Source organism: Lepeophtheirus salmonis, chromosome 12, assembly GCF_016086655.4.
Source record: "Lepeophtheirus salmonis chromosome 12, UVic_Lsal_1.4, whole genome shotgun sequence".
In the NCBI taxonomy this organism is placed as follows: domain Eukaryota; kingdom Metazoa; phylum Arthropoda; class Copepoda; order Siphonostomatoida; family Caligidae; genus Lepeophtheirus; species Lepeophtheirus salmonis.
In genome coordinates this window covers 8,863,231-8,879,999 of record NC_052142.2, presented here as the reverse complement: position 1 = coordinate 8,879,999, position 16,769 = coordinate 8,863,231, and the positions used below count along the sequence as shown (strand labels likewise).

General features: G+C 31.5%; 3 long non-coding RNA genes across 3 annotated transcripts; 2 read left to right on the top strand and 1 right to left on the bottom strand.

Moving 5' to 3' along the window:
• Positions 1 to 938: 938 nt before the first annotated feature.
• LOC121127078 (uncharacterized) lies at positions 939 to 2,315 on the bottom strand. Its single transcript, XR_005867505.2, has 2 exons — positions 1,235 to 2,315; positions 939 to 1,173 (listed from the first exon to the last, which is right to left on the bottom strand). It is a non-coding gene; the product is annotated as an uncharacterized lncRNA (long non-coding RNA).
• A 7,865-nt stretch (positions 2,316 to 10,180) lies between these two features.
• On the top strand, positions 10,181 to 10,645 carry LOC121127155 (uncharacterized). The gene is made up of 3 exons (XR_005867588.2): positions 10,181 to 10,320; positions 10,380 to 10,446; positions 10,510 to 10,645. It is a non-coding gene; the product is annotated as an uncharacterized lncRNA (long non-coding RNA).
• A 1,525-nt stretch (positions 10,646 to 12,170) lies between these two features.
• Positions 12,171 to 12,665, top strand: LOC139906710 (uncharacterized). The gene is made up of 3 exons (XR_011782496.1): positions 12,171 to 12,310; positions 12,369 to 12,462; positions 12,528 to 12,665. It is a non-coding gene; the product is annotated as an uncharacterized lncRNA (long non-coding RNA).
• The last annotated feature ends 4,104 nt before the right edge of the window (positions 12,666 to 16,769 follow it).

The window sequence follows — 16,769 nt, the reverse complement described above, 5'->3', positions numbered from 1 at the left end:
ATAGCCTTAAATTTGGCATTCCCCATAATATTCGAAATGCTTATACTTTGCGAGGAATTTAAGTGTTATATGATGCAATGAGGTAATGGTAGTGTGTGAGCCCCGATAATAGAAATCATCCTAAGAGAAGTGTTGTATATCATTAATATATAATTTACGTATAAATAACTATATAAAAATGTTTATTATATTCTGTAAAATTATGTAAGACAAAATATATTGTTAGTTAACCCATCAAAGTACAATTAAATACCTCTGTACTAATGGGTTAATTATATAAGTTCAAACATATCATTACATCACGCAGTCGGTAGTACTTAAAAAGCATATATATTCATCGTTAGACCTGAGATACAAGTAAAACTCCTATTTAAAGAACATTCAAGGATGATGTATAATAATGAGATCAAATTGACCAAAGTCTGGACATTTAGAGAAGCACAATTAAGATTATTTGATGATACAAATAAAACATACAAAGGATATATTAATGGATATCAGTAGAAACGGCAAAGAATATGCAAAATAATGATTCAGTATGAAAGGGTATAAACGCAAATACAAAGTTAATTGGATTCAATATATATCGAAGAAGAAGTCAAATTGTGGAAAAATAGTCAAAAAAGATTGAGTAGACAGCGTGGTATCCAAATTCCTCATAAGCTTGGTAAAGTTATCACTGCAAAAAGCGTAAAATGCACAAGATATGCTTAGAGAGGCCACTATGGAAGAGTGTGCAGGTGTCTAAAAGATAACTATTTCGAACATCAACTCTATTCAAAAATCTGAACGGAATAAATTACACATCAATGTCCGTGGAAATTACTTCAAAAATAAACTAGCCTAATTTGACAGTGGTGCAATGGTATCTGCTGCTCAATCAAGAGTTCAAAAAAAATATCAATTTCAACCCAATTAAAAACGTATCGTTTAGAATATAAATTTAACTTAAATTATTTATTTATTTAAACTTGAAGGAAGAGAGATTTTTGTAGTTTATTAATATATAACTTCCGTATAAATAAAAATATGTAAATTCATATTATATTCTGTAAATTTATGTAAAACAAAATATATTTTCAGTTAATTAAAGAACATCAAACCCATCATAACATCATCACTCATTACTTCTTAGTGGACATAAAGGATGAATAAATAACTTTGGCACGAAATCTAAAGAATAGAAATAAGGCAAATAAGTAACAAATTATTTAAAAATATCACTGATATTTACTTTTGATCAATTAAATGTTTACAAAAATATTCATTCCATTTGATGATCAATAATTCCCTAAGTTTCTTAGTACTTAATTTGGACTTATTTTTCGTATTTCTCAAAAAAAAGACTCTCTCAGTATCACAATTGACAATGGGAGTATTTTTGTATACAAGGTTTTTACTTGTTCCTTTAGTTTTGTGTAGCCAGGGTTCTTTTGAAGCAATTTTTTTAACTTGACCTTGCACAGTTCTTCTTTCAAATCTTGAGTCGGATTCTCTACAATGGTCAGGCTGGTAAGGAGAGGCCATTTTTTCCTCAAGCGCAGTTATTGCCAAAGGTATCTGAAGAAAATTTTCCTGTATAAATACAATTTCTTCTCGTATAGAATCATTATTAACTATTTCTTATGGTTGTTGCCAAATTTTCGTGAAAGCTGTTTAAATATTTTTGAAGAAATCAAATTTATAGTAGTAGTACTCCACTGCTTTTGGCGAATTATAATTGGTGATTAAGGGATGGTAATTTTTGTATACTCGCTTTCTTCTACCAAAATTCAAAAAGATTTTCTTCAGTTGCTGGATTAGACGTCCGTATACCGAGTTTAAATAGCCATTGCCACCAACTCATTTAGTCTACACGAGAAACTTTACGCCAATCGAGGAGTGATCTCTCATATTCATCTCAGTTTTTGACTTTTTGGAGGAGTATCTTCCTTGCTTGTACCGGAGATTCCACATGACCGTTGGATAGTGAGTTTTATAGGGAAGATAATTTTCACAAAAAGTTTCAAACATTGAACAAAACTGGGACCTTCTAAACTGTATGTGTGAACGAGTGTAGAAGTGTCTTCTTTTGCTCCGGTGTCAAAATATCTTATCTTTGGACATAGACAGAATTCTGAAGCACGTCAGATTTTTCTTTCTTTGTTGACTTTTTGTAGTAAAACCTCCGAGAACAGAAAATAGGAGCAATACAGCGCCAAAATCCATTGTCATTATTAAAGAGACGATGATTTAAAAGGGAGTTTTATCTCTCGGGCTTGTATTCTTTTTCTTTCCTTTTTAGTATTTATAGACACGCCGCTCTTTTCTTGACTAGTTTTCTCCTGAGATTATTATTTTATTATTATTTTTTTCTTCTTCTTGAGTTCATCAAAAGGGAAATAAATTTCTTCCCTACTCCTGCGTATCTTCCTATTGAACTAGATTCCATGGAGTCATCTCTAAGGGTGATAATTTTGGTAAGAATAGAAAAGCGTGCGAGGAGAAGAGAAGAAATACTTATGGCATCATTGATTAAATAATATACATCTTCTTCTATCAATCAAGAACGTTAACATTCCCGCCTTTATTATTCAATACTAATATTATATTGGATGGTGATAGTCAATAGAGAATTGAATAAAATGCCTAAAATAGCGTCACCTTCTGTCTGGATTTCTGAAAATGGAGGCCCAGGAATTTGGAAAATACTTACCGGATGACAAGCACATGGCCTGTCGGATTTATCGATATAAATATGCCTTTAGTCCCCTGTCTAGAATTACACGCCACTCATTATCCTCATCTCATAACAAGAGTATGGATATTCATCTATAAAATCAATTTGACGATGAATACATCAAGTCAGACTTTAACTTTGATCTCACAAAGATATTTATTGCATGCAATATAACCTTATCCATTGCTAATCATCTACGTTCAAAAAATTTATGGAGAAATACAAGGGTAAACATATTGGTTCCCGAGGAACCATCATAAAATTAATGGAGGATGTTGGTACTGAAGTCATATATAGAAATACATATAAAAATGTTTTGAGTCATCCACACCAAATGATGATCAAGTTATCAGTAAAAAGTATTTACGAATATCGAAATGGAACTCTGAATTTTGTACTATCTCACAGTAAGTATTCAATTTTTTTTTAAATCTAACCATAAAATAGGATTCTATTTTAGCTAAACATATCAAGAATTATGATACACAACTCAGTAAAGGGCAAAAACAACTGCTTAAATGGTCACAACAACGGGGGTAGTAGCTTTGGATGGTTTGCAACTAGTTTGTCTGAGACTACTTACTTCGCTTTAAGACTTGGGTATGATAATTAGGTTTTCCAATATTACATAGTCAATAAATATTACTTTTTATCCCTAAAGGCTTAGCTATGGTTGATGGGCTCCAAGAAATGGTGTTCAGAAAACTCATAAAAGGCAAAAACAACTGTTTAAATGGTCACAACAACGAGGGTAGTTACATTGGGTGTTGCATTATAATTAACAATTGTGTATATCCATCATGATAATAGTATGTTGTTATATAAGCATACCTAAATAACGGGGGAAAATCTTTTTAGATGCTCTTAATAGGGAGTAATATCGCCGGACATTACTACATAATTAGCTTTTGCTCTAAATCTTTACGATGAATTTATTTATAAAATTTTTTTATTAGTATATTTATTGTCTAATTTTATGATTTTGACATTTACTTTATTATTAATAATTAGTTAGATCTCATCGGTAGAGATATATCTATCCTGTGCACAATTGTATATAGCAACTTCCACATGAAGAAGAGGGGTGATTATCTTTTTGATTAAACTCCACGTCTCGCTTGTGTATTGCAACCTAAAGTTATGACATATTTAACTGAATTCCGATGTTAAAACAAGAAAAAGTTATCTGGATCAATCTATTATTTCAATATTCTGTATTTATAATTTATTATTATTAATAGTTATATGAATTTAATTGTTTAATTTTGTATATTTAACTTAAATGTTTAATGGTTTATTTTTTATTATGTTGATTATATTTAATTAAAGCCTTCTTTTTTAAACTTTGAGCTTCAAATATATTTCAAATGCTCTACTTTGTCGTTTCATTAGCTATTATTCTGAGAATAAGGTTCATAATGAATTACAATTTCATGGAGTGTGACGTTTTCAAATCTACTGTAACGGATAATAACCGTCGAAGTCAATTATACGTAGTATATCTTCATTAAACATTTTGCTAATAAATACATTCGTTATACCCTCAAAAATCATAATAAAGCAGGCAGATGATAATCACATCAGTATTTTAAACAATGATACCATATGTCTTTTTTCCCCCCTCCTCCTTGCACGCGTTTTTCTCTACAATATTATCAACTATAGTCATCTCCTACAGGAAGACCCCCGGTCAACAAACAAAAGAATAGTGGTAAAAAAAAATTGCTAAGATGTCATATGCCAAGGCATTAGCCAAGAGGCAGTAAAACATCAATGAGGCTACAACCAATATTAAACTGAATTCTTCATTCGAGTGGGAAACTTTCAAATTCACTTTAAATTTAACCAATAATGGGAGAGGGTTTAACAATAACAACATGAAACAAATTTTTATTTAAAATGCTGCTCGGCACTTTGGGTTTTTTGAAGAGGAAATCGACGGTGCCCAAGCTCACTATGGCTATGGATACGCCTCATTGAATAAAATCAAACCAATTGATATTTGTTCTCGGATATCACAACTGAAAAAATATTTTGCCACTGAGTTGGAGGGACCAAATGGTGAATCTAAAATGATAACTATGAAACCAAAAGGGATCGAAAATTTTGAAGTAAGTAAAAAGAGAAGAATTCAGATAAACACCATTAACTCGTTCAAGCGTGTGAATGAAAATAAGCTAAAAGGTAATTTTGGGGAAATTTTGGATTCATATCCCGAAGCTAATCCAGAAGACCAAGACGCTGAATTGAAATTTAAAAAGTATAAATCTGTATGAAGAACCTCAAATTATATTGTCGACATGAATGCAGATCCGCATACTATTCCTCAAATAGTACCCATAAATGGAAATCTAGTCATTCTGAAATTTTTAGGGGTACGTCTTCAATGTCAAAATTACTTTTTATTTGGACATACCAGAGTAAGTTGCAGCAAATCACGATTCCAAATTATTGAATACAGTTCAGTTTTAATGCAAAAAATCAAAGAATGAAAAATAATGAGAGATAAATATTGGACAGAAAGGAACTCGGGGAAAACAATAAAAATAATAGGTCCAATATTACTAAAGAGAGTGTCGAGATTATTGTTTGATGGAAGGAAGGAATCGGAATGTACAAAGAAGGATACTACCGATTATTCCGATTTTTCTAATCCTCCACCTACAGAGAAGCCACGTCAGGAGTCAAATATATACTAGGAAGAACACTCGAACATAACTAATGATTTACAAGAGACTTTGAGCCTCTCTCCCGATTCAGGTGCGTGTAAAGGGCAAGTAAGAAAACCGCCAGACATTGGAACTCCCAAGAACTCTCTTGGCACTATATCAAAAAGAAACATAATACCGTCCCGATCTAGATCTGGATCAAACTCAAAAATAACATTATCATTTTCCCAATCGTCACCCAGTACGTCATTAACAAAACAACAACAAAAAGAATGAATTTATCCTGCTTATCACTTAACATCAACTTATTACAAAGTCTGAGTCGAAAATACGACTTAGCAAGACTAATAGAGTACGTTCAACTACTAGACATTGTAATTCTATCTGATACCAGATATAACATGGAGAACCACTTCTCTATCCCCCAAGGATATAGGTTCTTTTCGTCCTTCAAGAATAAGAATCCACACCCATAGTTGGAGTAAGTTTGTTCATAAAAGCGCACCTAAGCCCCAAAATCTACTTCTGTTGTGCTGAAGGTAACATAATAAAAGCAAATTGTCTCTACAGAGACTTAACTTTGGATCTAATTGGTTTATATGGACCGAATATTGAACAAAATTTTTACCAAATCAAATTATAAACAATTATTTCGCACAGATCTATAATAATAGGAGGCGGTTTCAATTTTAAGCTTAAAATGAGTAGAGGCATAACTACCAATTCCTCAAACTCCCATCCTCGGTGTACAAAGATATTGTCCTCGATAACATCTTCCATTGGTTTCACGGACGTTGCCAAGAAATGAAGAATCACAGTCATACCTTTCTCTCAATAAACAAAAACTCTGTTCCAGTGTCATCAAGAATAGACTTGTTTTTGATAAAATGATTTTCGAAGGATTCAATTATCTCATATGACGTATTGGACACTAAATTATCAGACCATAAAGCTATCCAGCTGATATTAAATAAGTAAGTGTCTGTGGATTCTTAATTCAAGCATAGTAGACGATCCCGAAGTGAATGAAGCGATAATATCCATAATTCTACAAACACATTAAATTGTAAAAAATGGAAGAGACCCTTTTCTGTTGGTTGAATCAATGCTTCGAAAAATCAAAGGCGGAAGTAGGCAAAAAGGAGTTATTATGACAATTAAGAAGAGCAAGTATTTGAAAAAAAATCGGAATCGATCTCAAATAGCATATTGTCAGAACAAAAAAAAATAAAGCTAAATTGGACAAGATTTACAGAAAGGATGATCTGAAGAACAGAATCAAATTAAAATTTAATCAAATAGACGATTTATCATACTCTAGATTGCAGCGTATGAGACAATACAGATCGAGAAACAGAACAAAAATTTAAAATTAATTGACAGCAATAGCCTGATATCGGACGACCCAAAATACATATGCGAAGAGATTCACAAATTTTACTATAAGCCGTACTCTTGTTACGATTTCCAAAATGATAAAAAGTGCCCGAAATGCGAAAAAAATACGGCTTCGTTTTGTGAAAACCTGTGGGCTGAACCAAATGATCAGTTCAAGAAATCAGACGTGGAGAAGGATAAGACTGAAACGCATCTATCATTTTCGGAAATTGAAAACGCTATTCCTAAAAATACTAAACAGAATAAATCTCCAGGGCCTTCAGGCTTCACATTTGAGTTTTATAAGAAATATGTGAAATACGTGTTTCCGGTTCTTCTCACTTTTAATGAAAAAGTTATAGCCGTTGGTTTCTTTCCTGATTTTGCTTCTGAAGGCAGAATAGTCTTGATTCCAAAAGCTAATAAGGATCTTAGATATATTGAGAACTATAGACCATGCAAAACTGTCTATATAAAATCTATTCATATTTAATTGCAACCAGATTCAATAATATTACAAACACCTACATCCCTCATTCTCAATATGCTTTTGGAAGGATAAACTGATGGCCCACATCCCTTTTTCAGTACAAACGATACTAGAATCACGGAATAACTCCACGATTATGGCCATTGATTTTGCCAAAGCTTTTGACTTTCTATCACACGAACACATCGTTCGTTCTCTATATCGGAAAGGACATGATGACTTTATGATAAGGATGGTTGGAACAATTCTAGCAGGTGCCCGTCCTGTTGTCAGATATGAAAACTAAAAGACATTATTTAAGAACAAAAAGGAGGCCGACAGGGTGACCCCATATCCACAATTATCTTCAATATCGGCATTAATAGAATTCTGCAAGAAATTCATCGAGATAGTCAAATTGTTGGTATCTCATAGATTCCTAAAAACCCTCGTGTGTCTATGTTAAGCTGTTGACTTGACTTTAATTGTGTGTGGGAGTCCCCTTGACACCATTAAGTCAATTAAAAGAGTCTTAACTCTTCTCAAAGGATTTGTTCTTTCCTCAGGGTTAAAAATGAGTCCAGAGAAAACAAATATCTTGAATAAAAAATTGAATAAGAAAAGGATGGCCATATTTCCCAATCTCTACGGAAATCTAACTCCTAGGGTCTTGGGTGGGGACAAATGGATGCCAGAATTATAACACTGAGATTCTGAAAACTATTGAGAGATCCTGCACCCTCTTCAGGAACTTAAATCTAAACGTTTGGGACAACATAATAGCATGGAACACCTATGTTGTACCTAGAGTGATACATCTTTTAAGAGTAACACCATTCACTGAGAACACGTTTAAAAAATAACTCTTACTAAAGATTCATTAATCAAAATGTACAAGAAAAATAATATTTCCTATGACAGACCCCATGCTCTATTGAGGATCGCAGGACTATCCTGATGGAGTTAGGCGAAATGTGGAAGGTTTTAAATTTTCATTGAGTCAGAAAGATGTAAGGGAAATGCAAGGAGCCCTGGTTCTATGTCTTTGATAATTTTCTGAAAGGCGACTTTATGGATAATCCTTGCGCAGGTTACCAAAAGGTATTACAAACTCTAGAATGCTTCTCCAACCGAATGGAAAATTTATGTAGAGCAAGAGACATGCATCCATGCATGCTAAATTTTAACTCAGATGGGAAATGCCTAATTGCGAGCGACTTAGCTTTCCAGAAGTAAGAACTCTCTCAGCTGAGATTGCCGTGGACGTCGATTTTTCAAGGTTCCTCATCGACAAGATTGCTAAGCAATACTTCAAAATTATTCTTGGCCCTTATAGAATTGCCCAAAGACCTTTGATACCTTTTAGGATGAGAACCTCAAGTGTTTCACTCAAGAAATTTGAAGGTGTGCCACAAAAAATGTATAAAACCGTTTATAGACCGTTTAGTCAGAAGAGGCATAGTCAAAAGTCCATACAATATCATCAAAGCTATTAAAATAGATATATGTCGGCTGCTGAAAAGTGGTTTAAGTTCCGACTTCTATCTGGAACTTTGGATGTAGGAGAAAAAAAAATCGCGACCAAAGAAGTCAGTGTATCTTCTGCAAGAGGGAAAGTGAACCCATAGACATCTTTTTTTGGAATCGTGCTTATCTAAAGGAACTATATGACAATCTCCTACGAATTATTTCGGAATTTTGGAGCTACGATCGGTAGAGATGAGATGCTTGCTCAGTACTATGGGAAGGGAGAAATAAGATTAATGCCATAATTACCAAAACTCAGCAGAATTTACGTAAAAGGATCAGCAGGAAAATAAGATATCATTGGCGTCATCCCAGCAATCAAATTATTAAATGAAGTTTAAAAAAAAGATAAGTTGATTTGTGTTTTGTTTTGATTTTATCTTCGGTTGTTATTATTTTGTTTTAAGTTTTGTGTATGTATAAGTATTTCTTCTTTATTTAGGATAACTGCGTCCATTTTAGTATAAATATTGTTGAGACTAGTTTTGTCTCTAATTGTTTTACCATTACAATTTTCTTATATTTTTTATCACCATTAAGACTAATAGAATAAAGCAATGCCAAGAAAACAAACAAACCTTCATCACTTTGCAAAAAAAAACAAAAAAAAACAAACATTATACATTTTTCAATTACGAACTTTTCTACTATTATCATTTTCGACTCTATTTCTGACAAAACATTATAAAGGATCAGTTTTCTTCTATTGCCTTCTGTCTCTCCCGTAGTTCATAATCGGTTTCAGATACTATGTTTGAAAAGAAGTAACCTCGTACCTGTTTGGTCTATAAATTATTAAAATTCCCAAGACTTCGCCTGAAAGGTCAATATTTATCTTTATGTAATAACCTTTCCTACCTGACTTGATACGCACACCGGAAAATTATTTTTTTCACTAAAAATCAAACTCCCCGAGATGGATTGGATGCTTTTAATATGGCAACTGACTCAAAATGAATGACACTGAGGGAAAAAATGAGACCATTAAGGCTACTACGTCAGAAAAGCTTGTAGATTTCAAATAATGGAATATTGAAAACACGTTTTTCGGAGAAGTAATTGAGTTTACATTAAAAGCTGAATATGACAATTTCATATTGAACAAAAAGGGGGTTGTTGGGATTCTTCTTATTAAGTTTTGTTTTTTGAAGATTTCTTTCTCCACACAGGTAAAAAGTTACTCCTTTTTTTTTATTAAAATATCTTGACCTAGATATTCCTTTTTTTACCTACCTGGAGTTTTGGTGGTACTCTTTTCAATTTAAGTTTGTACATTTTTTTATGTTACTACCTAGATATGGTAAATATCTTGACCATCAACACTTCATTTATTGTCTTATTATTTTACTTTTTGAGCCTTCTCCGGTCCTTCTAAGGGATCAGTGTCGATGAGCGTATTGCGACTGGATTATGAGTTTAAGAGTGTTGATGAGTCATTAAAGGGATCAGTTATTATTGACTAAGAAGCTGCTTCCACATTAACTTCTATAATTGGATACCTTGAAGAAGAATCCTCTACAATATTACCAACATTGTTCAGGACATCGTTTGAGTAACTAGTAAGACAAATAGAATGCATCTACACAAAATTAAATATGACTTTTCATTCAATATGAAGAAGTCTATTAACGTTGATTTAAGATATGGTACTTCATCGGGTGTCATGCTCTCTTTACATTGGGTTGGTGTGTTTATTTGACATGGCTCAAACTTCTCCATCTTTATTTCTATTTCGTTATTTATTCCAGGTCAAATTACAGATTCTCTGGCTCTCCTTTTGGTTTTGGAGATCTCTTGATGAGGAGAATAGAGTTCAGAAGCGCATCTTTTCACAGTTTTTGGAGATGACGCATTGGATACCTTTCGATATTAAACCGTCATAAACTAATAAGTTCTTTTTCATAATTTTTAAATAAGTAGTCCCCTAAATTCATCTCAGTTTTTGACTTTTTGGATGAGTGTCTTCCTTGCTTTTACTGCAGATTCCGCATGACCGTTGAATAGTGAGTTGTATAGGAAAGATAATTCAAGATTGATATTATTTTTTTCACAAAAATTTTTAAACATTGAACAAAACAGGGACCTCCATCACTTTGCATTCATTCCAGAATACCATAGTTTGAACCAACATGAAAGAATGGTAGTAACTGCATCGGTATTTAGAAGACGGAGTTGTGCAACTAGAGGCCATCCAGAAAAGTGATACACGGCAAATATGGTGTCCTTCGTGGAGCACTTGAATAGATCCCATAGACTGAATGCATGAGATGCCAAAGATTATGCAAATCGTTCTGATACTAATCATGGTTTGTATTACTTACACTTACAATAAGAGTTAAAGGTATGTGCAATGCAATTTCCCATTCCAGGCCAGTAATGTAAATTTCTCCCAAGTTCCCTTGTATGTCGAATACCATGCTGAGATATATGAAGTTTATGGATAATTTCTTTTTGACTCATATTTAAGACAATTATTTGGTTTGGATTTAAGAAAAGGAGGTCTGAAACGCCATTTACAGATAAATGATCTCACACTTTGAAAAGGATGTGCCGCGACGGTCAGGAGGTAGGTTTCTTATATTGAAACCTTTCAGAAGAGAGTTTATTAGAACTTGAAACTTAGAATCTTGTTTAACTAAGCTATCAGTGGTTGTAGAGATGGATCTGTATACTGAGTGATTAGACTATTTAAGGATATTTCGGAACTTTGTAGGGATCAAAAACAAGATTTCGAGGTAGAACTTTAACAATAATGTTGATTTATTTTCTCAGGTATATCCTGCAAGTTTCTCCATTATTCTTTGAAGTATTACATTTTCTATTCCATTTATATTCCTAATGATTTTTTGCAACAGAACGTAGCAGTAGCATTCCGAGATTCCTTCCCAATGCTTTGTAACCTACGTATTATTTATATACCATTAATTAAGGTTTGAAGAATTATTATCATCTAGCTTGTTTACATTTTTGTTTCTAATTTCTCAAAGCTGGAGTACAACGGTAAAAATTGAAAATAAATATATAACTAAAAAGAAGTTGTATTCCCTCTTATTATTTCAAAGGCAAAAAAGTCTCAAGGCGAAAACGTCGCAAAGCTAACCAATACAAGGCGAAAACACCTCAAGGTAAAAGCAACACTAGCCAAACATGTCTTAAGGCGAAAGCATCAAAAGGCAAATACGTACAGGACAAAAATGGTCAAGGCAAATCCTCCTTACACGATATAACGAGTCCAGTTGAATCCTGACTTAAAATTTTATATAGAAATTCAAAGGGGTGATGATCTATAAAAAAGGATGTACTTTGGCCTTTAATAATATATTTAAAATGTAATTGTATCTAAGAAAATAAACCGATTGGAACAGGTGTTTCCTCAACCAGTCCATCCAAATCGGAATAGGCGGAATCAAATTTTTAAGGTCCTAGGAATTTGTTAATGAGATGCTGGAAGACTGCTCCTGCGTTCTGCAAACCATAAGGCATATAATGGAGTTCTTAGACCAAAAGGAGCGATAATGGCCGTTTTTTTCTTTTGATTATCTTTTAGAGGTATATTAAAATATGTACTGATCAAATCAATTGTATTACATGATTTGATGCCATAAAGGAAAGCAGACACATCATGGAGAAGAGAATAAGGATCTGGAACAGATAGTCTCAAATCATACAACACTCTACTTTATTCTTCTTAAGCACAAAAAGTAGGTTTGCAGCCGAAGATGATTTCTGTCCCTTTTTAATTTTAATTCATTCGAAATCCTGTTAGGAAAGAAGTCCAAAAAAATCTATATATGAAAGCTTCATTCAATTATATGGGGGGTAGGGGAAGATAAAAAGAGTGGTCGACGAGCAATCAACAAGCACCAGACTCAGAGCTCTTTGGCTGTTTCTTCTCTCTTACAGGAAAAATATATATATCCGGTTTATTTATTTTTACGAAAGAGAGACCACAGCCCAGAATTGTATGGACGTCTAGATGAGGCTTGAATTGTTTCATTGGATTCTTAAATTCACACTCCTTAGTTTTATAAAAATTTTTTACCTCTATATTGGAATAAGAATTTTTTTTTTTTTTAGATTTCGTTATTTTCAGTCCATGATATATTTCCCTCTTAATTACAAACCATTTTTTCATGATGATGTTCAAAAAGTAAAAAAAAAAACTCTTGTTTGTCTCATTTTCACTATCATCAGTATAGATTGCTTTATTAAAAAAAAATCATCTCCTTATATGTAGATTTGTTATCAAGTTCGTAAGAACAAAAAAAAATCAGTATAGGTATAGAAGATATTGTTATGTAAATAATATCCCCCATTTGCAAATCTAGCTAATATTTTTCTTCATTTTCCCCCAAAATTATATACAATTTTTTTGATTTAGTTATTAATAATTAAGCATCTTTTAAAAAAATGTACAAACTTAAATTGAAAAGAGTATTACCAAACAATCCAAATAGAATTAAAGTCCGATTTCAATTCGTTCAATGTGTATCCTATGAATATTTTTTGTTATTGCTAGTATTAATTTCATTTAAAAAAATATTAATAGATTACCCTAAAATGAGTTTGATTCTACAGAGGAAAGATACATGTAATAATAAAAGTAACATTTTATTAACATTTTAACTTTGTAGGGAGCAAGAGACTATGAAATGAAAAGGGAAAAAAGGAAAAAAAAATTGACAAAAATTAATTGCTATCAAAAAATAAAGGTTGTATTTACTTAGTCTGATTATGCAATATTTGATAAATCCATGAATAAGCACAAATAAGGACTTCTTAAATATCTGGACTACTAATTAAAAAGAAAAAAGAGAGGAAGTGGCCCTACGTCTTGTATAAACATAAATAATATGAATGGTGTTTTTAGCAAAAGTAGTAGATTTATTTATTTTAAACCTTATAAATAAATAAAGCAAAATTCATTTTAACAAATCTTTTTTCATTAATTAATATAACAAAATATTAAAAATATTTACACTTAGAAACAAAACAGTCGATAAATTATTGAAATTGAGAACTCAATTTAGAAAATATATTAAATAAGGTGCAATTAAGACTAGCAGATCGTTTCATTGTTCTCAAAATAAAAAGTTGAAAGAAAACATCCAACAATTTATGAAAGGAAATAAATAACAATAATGTTGAATCGGCATGACCTTTTAAATAGGTAATTTTAATGAATGTATGGTAGCAATATATAATAAGTAAGCAAAATAGACAAACCCATCTCTGTTGATGAAATTGGTGGACCCTCTATAAGTTCATATGAATCGAGAAATTCCTCTTCAAATATTTCACTATCTCGAGTTACCAAACTTAATGAGTCTCAACTATCAACTGCTTGGTTTTTTTTTTTTACAGGTTTTGCTCCATTGTAGGCAATCAATTTCAAGTAATATATTGGAAATACTTTTATCCGGCATTGAATCAATTGTGGACGAAACTATGTGCCATGTTGAGATTATAGTTAAATATCTGCCAAATATTTGATTATCCCTTCATGATCTTCAATGAAAGTAAGGAGTCTTTTTCTATCGGGTAAACGAATTTACGATGTTATAGTTGTACATAATTTTGATTAGTCATCAAACATATTTACACTGGAGCCAATGAATGGAATACCGGAAAAATATAAATAAGTAAGAGCTATACTATAAATATTATCTTTCTCATAAATTCTTACTGTTATAATTCTTATAGTTTTTATACAACTATATTATATTACGATAAGTAGTAATGCACATATCCGATATAAAGACATGTTTCCAAAATCCTTACGTATATTTCAATATAATTTAGTGGCTCAAACATAATTAAAAAAATGTAATTTAGTGTAGCTATTATTATCTTTACAAATTATGACTTAATCAATTTACCTATTTGACCCTTTTGTAAGTAGAGAAAACTGTAGAGTTGTATCATCTTTTACTTGGACTATTTTTAATGATAAAATTGAATTAGATAATTTCACTAAAAGATTATGGAGAGTAAATATTTTATCTGGTTGAAGAAAATCCCAATTTATCTTTTATATTGTGAGATTTTCTTTGATATTTCTTTTTTCTGCTGTGGTATTTGAAATTCTTGACTTCTTTTGGTAAATATTCTGGTCCAGGAAACTTTGACGTTACTGTTGTTATTAATAGAACATTTGGAATTCTTTCTAAGATCTGTATTAACAAAATGAACGGAACATACCACAGCACATTTAAAATTAATGAATCGACCATCTATTAAGAAATATTTTAAAAATAAATAGATAACTACATATATAATGGTTATATGGTGATGCCCGGTTTCTAATCACAGTGAATAATCCGTAGAACTAAAAATATCGATATCTATTAATTTATTTTATATTTGCTATTGCTTAATTCACGGTAGGAATCTTTTTTTTATGCTTATATGAAACCAAATTATTCGATTACAAACCTCTTTAAACATAAGAAACAACTTACTTATCCATTAATTGACTAATAGCTAAAGTTGATATATATTGTAGAGAAAAACGCGTGCAAGGAGAAGGGGGAAAAAAACATATGGTATCATTGTTTAAAATACTGATGTGATTATCATCTGCCTGCTTTATTATGATTTTTGAGGGTATAACGAAAGTATTTATTAGAAAAATGTTTAATGAAGATATACTACATATAATTGACTTATACGTTTTTTATCCGTTACAGTAAATTTTATAACGTCACACTTCATGAAATTATAATTCATTATGAACCTTATTCTCAGAATAATAGCTAATGAAACGAAAAAGTAGAGTATTTCGAAATATATTTGAAGTTCAAAGTTAAATTAAATATAATCTACATAATAAAAAATAAACCATCATACATTTATGTTAAATATACAAAATTAAACAATTGGAATCATATAAGTAATAACAATAAATTATATAAACAAAATATTGAAATAATAGATTGATCCAAATAATATTTTCTTGTTCTGACACCGGAATCCAGTTAAATATGTCATAACTTTAGGTTGCAAAACACAAGCGAGACGTGGAGTATAATCAAAAAGATAATCACCCCTCTTCTTCATGTGGAAATTGCTATATACAATTGTGCACAGGATAGATTTTTCTCTACCAATGAAATCTAACTAATTATTAATAATAAAGTAAATGTCAAAATAATAAAATAGACAATAAATATAGTAATAAAAAAAAATGTTAGAAATATATCCATCTAAAAGATTTAGAGCAAAAGCTAATTATGCACTAAAGTCCGGCGATATTACTCCTTATTAAGAGCATCAGAAAAGATATTTTCCCCGTTATTTATGCTTATATAACAACATACTATAAGTATGAAGGATATACACAATTGCTAATTATAATACTACACCCAATGTAACTACCCTCGTTGTTGTGACCATTTAAGCAGTTGTTTTTGCGTTTTATGAGTTTTCTGAACACCATTTTTTGGGGCTTATCAACCATAGCTATTCCTTAAGTGATAAAAAAGTAATATTTATTGACTATGTAATATTGGAAACCTAATGATCATACCAAAGTCTTTAAGTGAAGAAACTAATGTCAGATAAACTAGTTGTGAACCATCCAAAGCAACTACTCCCATTGTTGTGACCATTTAAGCAGTTGTTTTTGCTATTTAATGAGTTGTGTATCATAATTCTTGATATGTTTAGCTAAATTAGAATCATATTTTAGGGTTACATTTAAAAAAATTTGAATACTTACTGTTAGATAGTACAAAATTCAGAGTTCCATTTCGAAATTAGTAAATATTTTATACTTCTTACCGATAACTTGGTGTGGATGAATCAAAACATTTTTATTTCATGATGATTCCTCGGGAAGGGATAGGTTTACCCGTGTATTTCTCCATAAATGTTTTGAACGTAGATGATTAACAATGGATAAGGTTATATTGCATGCAATAAATATCTTTGTGAGATCAGAGTTAAAGTCTGACTTGATGTATTCATCATTAACTTGATTTTTTAGGTGAATATCCATGCTGTTGAT